At 31.4% G+C, this 10,000-nt stretch overlaps 1 protein-coding gene across 4 annotated transcripts in view; it reads right to left on the bottom strand.

Annotated features, from left to right (window-relative positions):
• The window catches only part of LOC137654924 (uncharacterized), a 794,088-nt gene that overhangs the window by 176,895 nt on the left and 607,193 nt on the right, over positions 1–10,000 (bottom strand). The window lies entirely within an intron of this gene.

Here is a 10,000-nt window from a genome sequence, read left to right as displayed (position 1 = left end):
TGGGCTGGTAAACTTATCCCAAAACACTAGTTGGGAACCAGAAAAGGTTAAATTGCATTGCGTGCATATACGTACAGACACATACTCACACACACACACACACACACACATATATATATATATATATATATACTGTATATATAAAACCACACATACTTGAATTTCAAGGGGAATTACATAATCGAGCTCATGCATTTTGGTATATGCTACAGAAGTGACAGTCACTTATCCAATCAGCAATCAATAATGATACACACTGACTTCTAATCTGCTATACAGGCTTCCGTAAATTCAAAAATTTGTACACGAAATCCAAATCAGTTGTGGGAGTCGGGTGCTTATTTCGTAGCATATTTATACTAATGAAAGTTTTTCTAAATAGTTCGCGACATTCTTATATTTTCAAATACTTAAAAAAACATATATATATATATATATATTTATATATATATATATATATATATATTACATGGACTTCAATACTATGCCTACTACACATATACAATATATATATATATATATATATGTGTGTGTGTGTATATATATATGTATGTACATATGTGTGTGTATAAGTATGTGTGTATATATATATAAATATATATATATATATATATATACACATATACATATAGATATTTATATATGAATGTATAAATAAATAAATATATATATATATATATATATATACACATATGTATGTGTACATATATACACATAATATTTTTAGTCTTTTACATAACCCCTATGTTCCAACTCTTTCCCTGAACTATCTTATGTCCTTTACCTTTTGACGCTCATCAGCTCACTAAGCGTCCCCCTTTCTTTTGTTCGTCCTCCTCCTCTGCCCCTTCAAACCCTTTCTCATTCCTATCATTATCTGAACAGCTCATCTTTGGCCGAGGCCCACAACTTGGCACCTAGTACATACAAGAACAGACACACGCACGCACACGCACACACACACCGCACATATACGTAGACACATGTCCTTCCAGGTCTTCTTTCTTCCTGCCTCCACTATAAACATCAAAATCAATGGTGGGGAGAGAAAGATGAGAAGGCTTATTTCTCTCTCTCTCTCTCTCTCTCTTCTCTCTCTCTCTCTCTCTCTCATACCTATAGTGGCCTTCCAATCCGTGCTTCCCGGTTAATTTCTTTTTCTTATTTTGTTTCTTGACTCGAGGGGGAGAGGTGAACGAAATGGCTCTATATTTTCGAGGGTGCTCGGGAGCCCGGGGATAAGAGGACAGCGAATGGAGGTTAAAAACGAGGGTGATAAGTGATAATCTTTTCCTTCACTATCTCTCTCAAGACTTGATATAGATACAGATATTCTGAGTTTTTTTTTCCACTCCATTTCGTTCTTGGGGTTTTTTTTCTTAGCTCTTCTCTGATAATTTACATCTTAAATACTAATAGTCACATCCCTTTAAACTTTATTTTCTATTCCTTTTATCGGCTCATATACTCATTCTCTTTATAGCTTCTTCTCATTACTTATTCCGTATGATAAAAAAGCACTTTTTCTTACATCTCAAATGACCTTCTTAAAGAATTACTTCACCTCACCTTTGAACTTTACTTCGTCAATCTCTAACGTTCTAATGATCTTTAGCCTTCCGGAGCTTTTGTTCTTCCCCAAACTATTTTTGGAAGAAACAATGTTTTTTTTTGCTTATTATTTTTATTTTTTTTTTTTTTTGAAATGGCCAAGGATACTTTTAATCTTTCACCAGTATTTTAAAAAAAGAATGATTTGATCATTAAAATAAGGTTTCTTACGCTGAGATAAAGTTGAATTCGTATATTTTAAGCGTAAAATTAACCGGTAACCTACCATATTAATGCCATTGAAATCAAACCGGTACTAGAAGTGTTATACAAAAAAATTCATTCACGTACACACACACGCATAATATATATATATATATATGTATATATATATATATATATACAAATATATTATATATATATACATATATATACATATATATATACATATATATATATATATATATGTATATATATATATATATATATATATCTTGAGTCTTTACCCTTTCAGAGATGGTGGCATCAGTAGGCTACAACATTCAGGTCCAAAGCAAGTCTTTCATGATGAGGATAATAGCTTAATCTTTTTATTTTCTCTCTTTATTTTTTACCTCGGCAGTTGCAGGAGGCAATTTAAAGCTGGGTGGACAAGTAAGAGGTAGGTCCAAGAGTGGGATATAAACCCAGAAAACATGAGATTAAAGCTAAAACCACTTAGCACCGGATAATATATATATATATACCAGTATATGCATATATATATATATATATATACACACATATATATATATATATATATACGCATACACACACATATATATATATATATATATATAATTATATATATATATATATATATGTATATATATGTACATATATACATATATATCTATATATATATATATATATATGTGTGTGTGTGTGTGTGTTTGCGTGTGTGTATAAATCTATCAATGGGACAACCACCACAAAAGAGTGGATTAAAAGTAGTTTTGCTTTGGAAAATAGTATTTCTACATCACCTCATTTGTTTCTTTTAGTATATTCGCGTCTTCTAGTCTTTCAGTGTTATATTTCAAGAGATGTCTAAATTACTTCCCCACTTCCCTTTGAGGTTGTTTATCCTTTAATATATGAGCAAACACATCCTAATTCAAATGTGTACGTACCAATGATTATGCAGTACTTGTAAGTACGCTCAAATACACAGATAAATTTTCACACTTGTAAAGCACAAATACTCCCAATTCATGTGCCATACAAGTAAATATTAATACATAAAGTGTTGAAAAAGTGCACTATACACCAATTCTTAGTTTCTCCATACATGAACAGATATATATAAACACACTTACACCAAAACACACCTACTCACTTATTCCTCAGCGTATGTTCTACTCAATTTTCAGTGATAATGACAAGACAATATTCCACGTACGGAGATGTTGGATATGATGAATACAATGACGGAGAGAAATGCAATAAAGCCCAGAATAATGAAGATGATGACGGCTAGAGACGAAGTTATGGAGCCTGATAATGACGACAATATCGATGGGCAAATTGTTATTCTTTCACATGATAAAAAATAATTTGTCACAATATTTACGATGATGATAATGGTGATATAAATATGTAATGAGATGATACACAAAGTGGCATTAAACAGAAAGAGATTAAGGTAATGATGATGGTGGCATGAATAAAGTCAATATTACCTTCAGAATAATATCTAGTTTAATCACTATGCATGATGAAATAGACACAAATAAACTATAAAAAAAAATGAAAATTTAGAATAAGGGTGAAAAGAACATCACGAAGAATTTAGTTAAAATTCATCTCAATGAAAATAATCTTTATCAAACGCCCGAATGCAAATTTTTCCAATTCTGGTGTGACGATCTTTTTTTTCTCTCTGATGTTGAATTCTGCACGAGACCAAAATTAAAAAGAACGAAGTTCGGTTGTATTTCCCAAGGGTCTATCTCTTTTTCTTTCCTAAATCAGGGTACAAAATAGTATCTCAAAATAGTATCCTTTACAGTTAATATCAAGCAACATAACGAGGACATTTGAGATGATGACTGGAAAAGAAAATGTTGCATACATTAATTTGCAATGTCGCGAATTTTATTCCTTTGTGGCTTTATGCAAGTTATTGTTGAAAACAATAAGAGTAATTCAAAAATTGGTATGACCTAATAATATAAAGAATTTTCATCGCATTATCTAACGATATCTATGGAGATCATTTGATCATAAATAAGAGTGCATTTTTGTGTAAAATCACAAACCAAGAAATATTCAAATAAAAATTCCTATTCGTTAATCAATAAGCCATTCCTGAAAAAGACCAAAGGAAAGACGACAACAAAAGAATTCCCATGAGTTGCGGTCATTTTCTTCTCCACTATAAGGATGCTCATTTGTTGTTTTTTGTTGTTTTTCTGATAAAGTTCACTTTCATTATCAACAAAATGAAGTAAAATGTAAAATGTAAAAAAAAAGGAGTGACTAGAAGAGCAAATATCTACATAATTATAGTGCACGTTTGGCATTTACCTTTCACTAGTCAATTTTTTTTTTTTAACGCTGAAATCTATTCTCTAGTGAAAACGCGAGTCAGATGGCTTTCTGAATGTTTAATTTGTCACTAATTGCATTCACGATGGTTGGCTTGGCATCAATAATGCTTTTTCAAATGTTGGATTGGTATCACTTGTGTTTCTTAATGGTTATTTTTGGCATCAATAATGCTTCCTCGAGGTTGGACTTGGTATCACGTATGTTTCTCAATTTATGGCTTGCCATCAATAATGCTTCCTAAATGTTATAATTGATATTAGGTTTACTTAGCAATGGTTGGCTTGGCTTCAATAATGTTTCTTCAATGTCAGAATTGGTATCAATTATGTTTCTCAATGGTTGACCTGGCATCAATAATGTTTCATCAGTATTGGAATCCCTATCAAATATGTTTCTGAATGGTTGGCTTGGCTTCAATAATGTTTCCTCAATGTCAGAATAGGTACCAATTATGTTTCTGAATGGTTGGCTTGGCTTCAATAATGTTTCCTCAGTATTGGAATTAGTATCAATTATGCTTCTCAATGATTGGCTTGGATTCAATAATGTTTCCTCAGTATTGGAATCAGTATCAAATATGTTTCTCAATGATTGGCTTGGCCTCAAAAATGTTTCCACAGTATTGGAATTAGTATCAATTATGTTTCTCAATGGTTGGCTTGGATTCAATAATGTTTCCTTAGTATTGGAATCAGTATCAAATATGTTTCAATGTTTGGCTTGGCATCAACAATATTTTCTCAATATTGGAATTAGTAATAATTATGTTTCTCAATGGTTGGCTTGGCATCAATAATGTTTTCTCAGTATTGGAATCAGTATCAAATATGTTTCTCAATGGTTGGCTTGGATTCAATAATGTTTCTTTAGTGTTGGAATTAGTATTAATTAAGTTTCTCAATGGTTGGCTTGGCATCAACAAAGTTTCCTCAATATCGGAATTAGTAATAATTAGGCTTCTCAATGGTTGACTTGGCGTCAATAATGTTTCCTCAGTATAGGAATCAGTACCAAATATGTTTCTCAATGGTTGGCTTGGCATCAATAATGTTTCTCTTCGTATCTTTTGTTTCTCAATGGTTTTCTACCATTGATAAGGCTTTTGCAATGCTTGGTTTGACATCAATTAGGCTTCCTCAATTTTGCCTATGCATCAATTGTGTTTTCATAAATTTTAGATTGACCTCAATTAAGTTTCGTTAGATTTTCTTATTGTTTGAGTTGGTATCACTTATGCTTTTTACATAATTGCTTTGCCATCAATGAAGCTTCTTCAATGTTTAGATTGGCATTAATTGTGTTTCTTCATACTCTATGTATTGCTTGATATCAATCAATCTTTTTCAATGTTAGGCATGACATCAACTATTAAGCTTTCTCCATATTTAGCTTGGTGTCAAGTACGCTTCCTCAGTATTTTATTGGCCTTCAATTGAGCTTTCTCATTGTTAAGATTTGGACCAAATTAAGCTTCCCTGACGTTTGACTTGACACCAATTAAGCTTTCTCAATGTTTAGCTCAACATCAATTATGATTCTTCAAAGCCTAGCTTGACATCAATTATGATTTCTTAATGTTTAGCTTGGCCTCCATTATAATTTTTCAATGTTTAGCTTGGCATCAATTATGATTCGCCAAAGCCTAGCTTGGCATCAATTAGGATTTCTCAATGTTTACCTTGGCATCAATAACGATTCACTAAAAGCCAAGATTGGCATCCTTTAGGATTTCTCAATAGTTAGCCTGGCATCAATTGTAATTTCTAAATATTATCTTGGCATCCATTATGATTTCTCAATGTTTAGCTTGGCATCAATCATGATTCTCCAAAGCCTAACTTGGCATCAATTAGTATTTCTCAATGCTTAACTTGTTATCAATTGTGATTCTTCAAATCGTTGCGTGGCATCAATTAGGATTTCTCAATACTTAGCTTGGCATCAATTATGATTCTTTAAAGACTAGATTGGCATCCATTATGATTTCTCAATGGTTAGCTTGACAACAATTATGATTTCTCAACGTTTAGCTTAGCACCAATCATGATTCTTCAAATCCTAGCTTGGCATCAGTTAGGATTTCTCTGTTTAGCTTGGCATCAATTATGATTCTTCAAAGCCTAGATTGGCATCAATTATGATTTCTCAATGGTTAGCTTTGCATCAATTATGATTTCTTAATGTTTAGCTTGGTATCCATTATGATTTCTCACTGTATGCTCTCTCGATCTTTTGTCTGACATTTGTTAATCCTTCTCAATCTTTCGTCTCAATATGTTACGCTTTCTAGATCCTTTGTCTTACATTTTTTAAGCTTTCACGATCCTTTATTTTATCGTATACATGGTTTTTATGTTTGAAATCACATTTTTATGCTGCCATAATATTTCGGAAGACATCGATTTTACTAAAGTTATCAGATCTCTTCTTTGTAATGCCACATTACAAATTTGACATAAGAAATGATTGTATGATGATCATCCAAAATAATATTTATTTCCATTGCATGAATATGCAAATCTAAAATACAAGTGCATACAAATAACATTACAAATTAGGACACTTGCAAAACAAATGAAACTTTATATAGTATCCATTTTATAATTTACACATTCACACCTCAAAGAATTCATATCGCTTCACTAGCATAACTAAAGTCTTTCAAACGTAGATAGGAATAGTTAACTTCAAGCACAAATAAGACTTTTCTTTTTGTGCCATTTGCATAACTCCTGTCACCAACCCCGTGTCATAAAAATGAAGAGAGAAAACTACTTTCTCCATAATAACCATTCTCATCATCATCATCATCATTTTTGGAAATATTCACAATGAGGATATTTGTTCTCATTAAAACATGAGCTCAGAAAACTTTCGCGCTCAGAGTTTTTATGGCAGGGGTCGGTTTCTCTCTTCCTCTCTTACTCATATTATCTGCTCTCTCTCTCTCTCTCTCTCTCTCTCTCTCTCTCTCAGTTGCTTTGTGTTGTTTTTTATCATTCCTGATTTTATGCTCTGTAAGTGATCGTTTTGCTCTTTCTCCAAATTCATAAATCGTTTTCTTTTTTTTTTTACTCTGGTGATTTGAAGAATGTATTCTCTCTCTCTCTCTCTCTCTCTCTCTCTCTCTCTCTCTCCAAAATAGTTTATTCCATACTTGTCATGATGTTTAAAGAAAGGAACTGGAAAAGACACCAAGACTTCATTTATGATGGAAAACTTAAACACAAAACTAAGTCATAACAATTATAAAAGAAAGACGAGATTCCGCTTGTGAGTGGGGCGTCTCATTCCAGTAGAACAGCAAGCAAAAAACATAATTGAAAATGACACTGAATGAAATTTCCCAGAAAATACAATGGGAACCAGAAGAGGCAATTATTTTATGTCAATAGTAGTTCTTATATTTTTATATAAACTGAAAGAGAGTTATTTCCAACACAAATTATAAATATAACCCATAATACATATGTATATGTGTGTATAACATTGCAATTTGAATATTAGTTTATAAGAAATTTCAATTCCTTTGTTTATTTCCTTGTAAATAATTAATCTCATTCCCTTCATGATTTTTCGTTCCAACTCTGTGAAAGTCGAGCTAGACAGATGGGTAAGGATATTCTCCCCTCTTTCAATAACAATAGTGTATACACACACATATATATATACATATATATACATATAAATTTATATATATACACACATATACCTATACCTATACACACACACACACACACACACACACATATATATATATATATATATACATATACATATATATATACAGTATATGTATATATATATATATATATATGTGTGTGTGTATATATACATATATACCTATACATATATATATATATATATATGTGTGTGTGTGTATGCGTGTGTGTGTGCGTGTGTGCGTGTATATATGCGTGTGTGTGTGAGTGCACGTGACTATGACTGTACGTACAGAAATATTTAATCGATAAAAAATATGGATATATGTACCAGTAAGGCATTCATCGCGTCTCAAAACAGAGGTTTAAAAAACAAATGTCAGTGGATACTGACAAAATACATTTTTCTTTCGCTCCAAAATTCCAGATGAGGCTTCAGTGCAAAAATACTCAAAATCCCTAAGCAGACAAGACAATTTTCATTCCAATTAAAAGATCATATTTCTGATAACACTTAAGTAAACAGAGAAAGTTTTCAACAATGGTTAGAATTTTTTTAATCTAATTATAATACCTAGGTCGACTGCCTTAATTTTGTTGTACATAGATATGATGTTTGTACCTTATCTTTTTATATGGAATAATATCTCGAATTATGGAAATGAGAACCTTTCCTGATCAATAATTCTATAGGTTAATAAATACTATTACATCCAATATTCATAAAGTTACTACGTGACGTTAGATCAAAGAAGTTCATGAAAATAATTTCGTTAGTATACTCGGTGAAAAATTAAATGCAGCACGAAAAATCTAAAGACGATCGAGTAATAACGCATGATGAAGACCGAGCAGCCATCTTAACCGTCTACGTTCTAAAACAACACCAAACTAGGACTTTCAAAATCAAGAACTAATCCTGCCCTTATACAAAACGGATACACAGTAACCTCTCATACTTGATTTACCAACTGCCCGGGTTCAATTAGCTCATTATCTGTACCACAAGCGTACCTGTACCATCCATGTCGTATGTAACTTAATTCGAAACAGGAGGAAAGGACCCCCCTAAAACAACAATAACAACTTGGGCACAAAAACAAACATCCTATGTCACACATTGAAAATGCGATTCATTAAGAAAAGCTTATCAACCTGAAAATTTCATAGAGTGCAATGTAGTCTGAATTAACCTCGCATAAATTAGGATAAGGTTAAAATTGCATGTAATTAAATAAATGCCTAACGCAATTTGGTCTGAATGTGACGTAAAAATGGTAAGGAATGCAAAGTAAAAACACGAAACAAAAGAATAGAATTTTGAGAATAACCCGAAACTTGCATTTCCCAAAGAGCAAAAGAAAATTTCTTTTGAAAAAAAAAAAAAAAACACATAATTTGGGTTAGTGACATACAGAAATCTTCAATTATTCAATCAATCTGGAAAGTTCAGTAAAACTTCAAAGGACGACCAATTCACATAATCACCGGGGCCAATAAAATTATCATTATTTATTTAACATTTGAAAGCATTTCAAAACTGATTACATATGCTCCTAAAAAGTTTAATAGGAAAAGTATCAATAGTATGCTTGTTGACCTTTAGGAATAATACATAGCTGTGATATTATAGCGAGACATTTAATCAATCATAAAATGCGATGCAGAAACTTTTATTTTTCAACTTACATAACACTAGAGGATTTTATGAATAAAGGATTTATAATACCGGAAGAATATACAGATAAAGAAAATCTGTTTCGATATATTCTAGCAAAACAATCTGTGAAAACTTAAAAGGAAAATCCTTTGAATATTTTAAATAAATATCTTTATTAGTTCCTTACAAAAGGATTTAAAAAAGGGAAAGCATCTAAATACTTTAAAATATGAGATCAATTAATAAAAACTTAATTCATTTCAACATATAATGAGTTTATGATGAAATCACAGGTTATAGGCTATTCCATCTAGAATATTTCTGTAACCTAACCATTAATCCAGATAAACTGAATACTACAATTAAAAATTCATTGCAATTGAAAAAAAAAATAAAAAATAAATAGAGAGACAATAGACAACCACTTCAATAGAAAGAAAATAATTACAATATACGTTAATACCATTTACAAAATACAAAACCTTTACTAAAACATAATCTTTTGTTGAATAAATGACTTTGCGCGATGTCCCCT

This window comes from Palaemon carinicauda, chromosome 1 (genome assembly GCF_036898095.1).
Source record: "Palaemon carinicauda isolate YSFRI2023 chromosome 1, ASM3689809v2, whole genome shotgun sequence".
NCBI lineage: Eukaryota > Metazoa > Arthropoda > Malacostraca > Decapoda > Palaemonidae > Palaemon > Palaemon carinicauda.
This window is presented reverse-complemented; position numbering and strand designations above follow the sequence as displayed.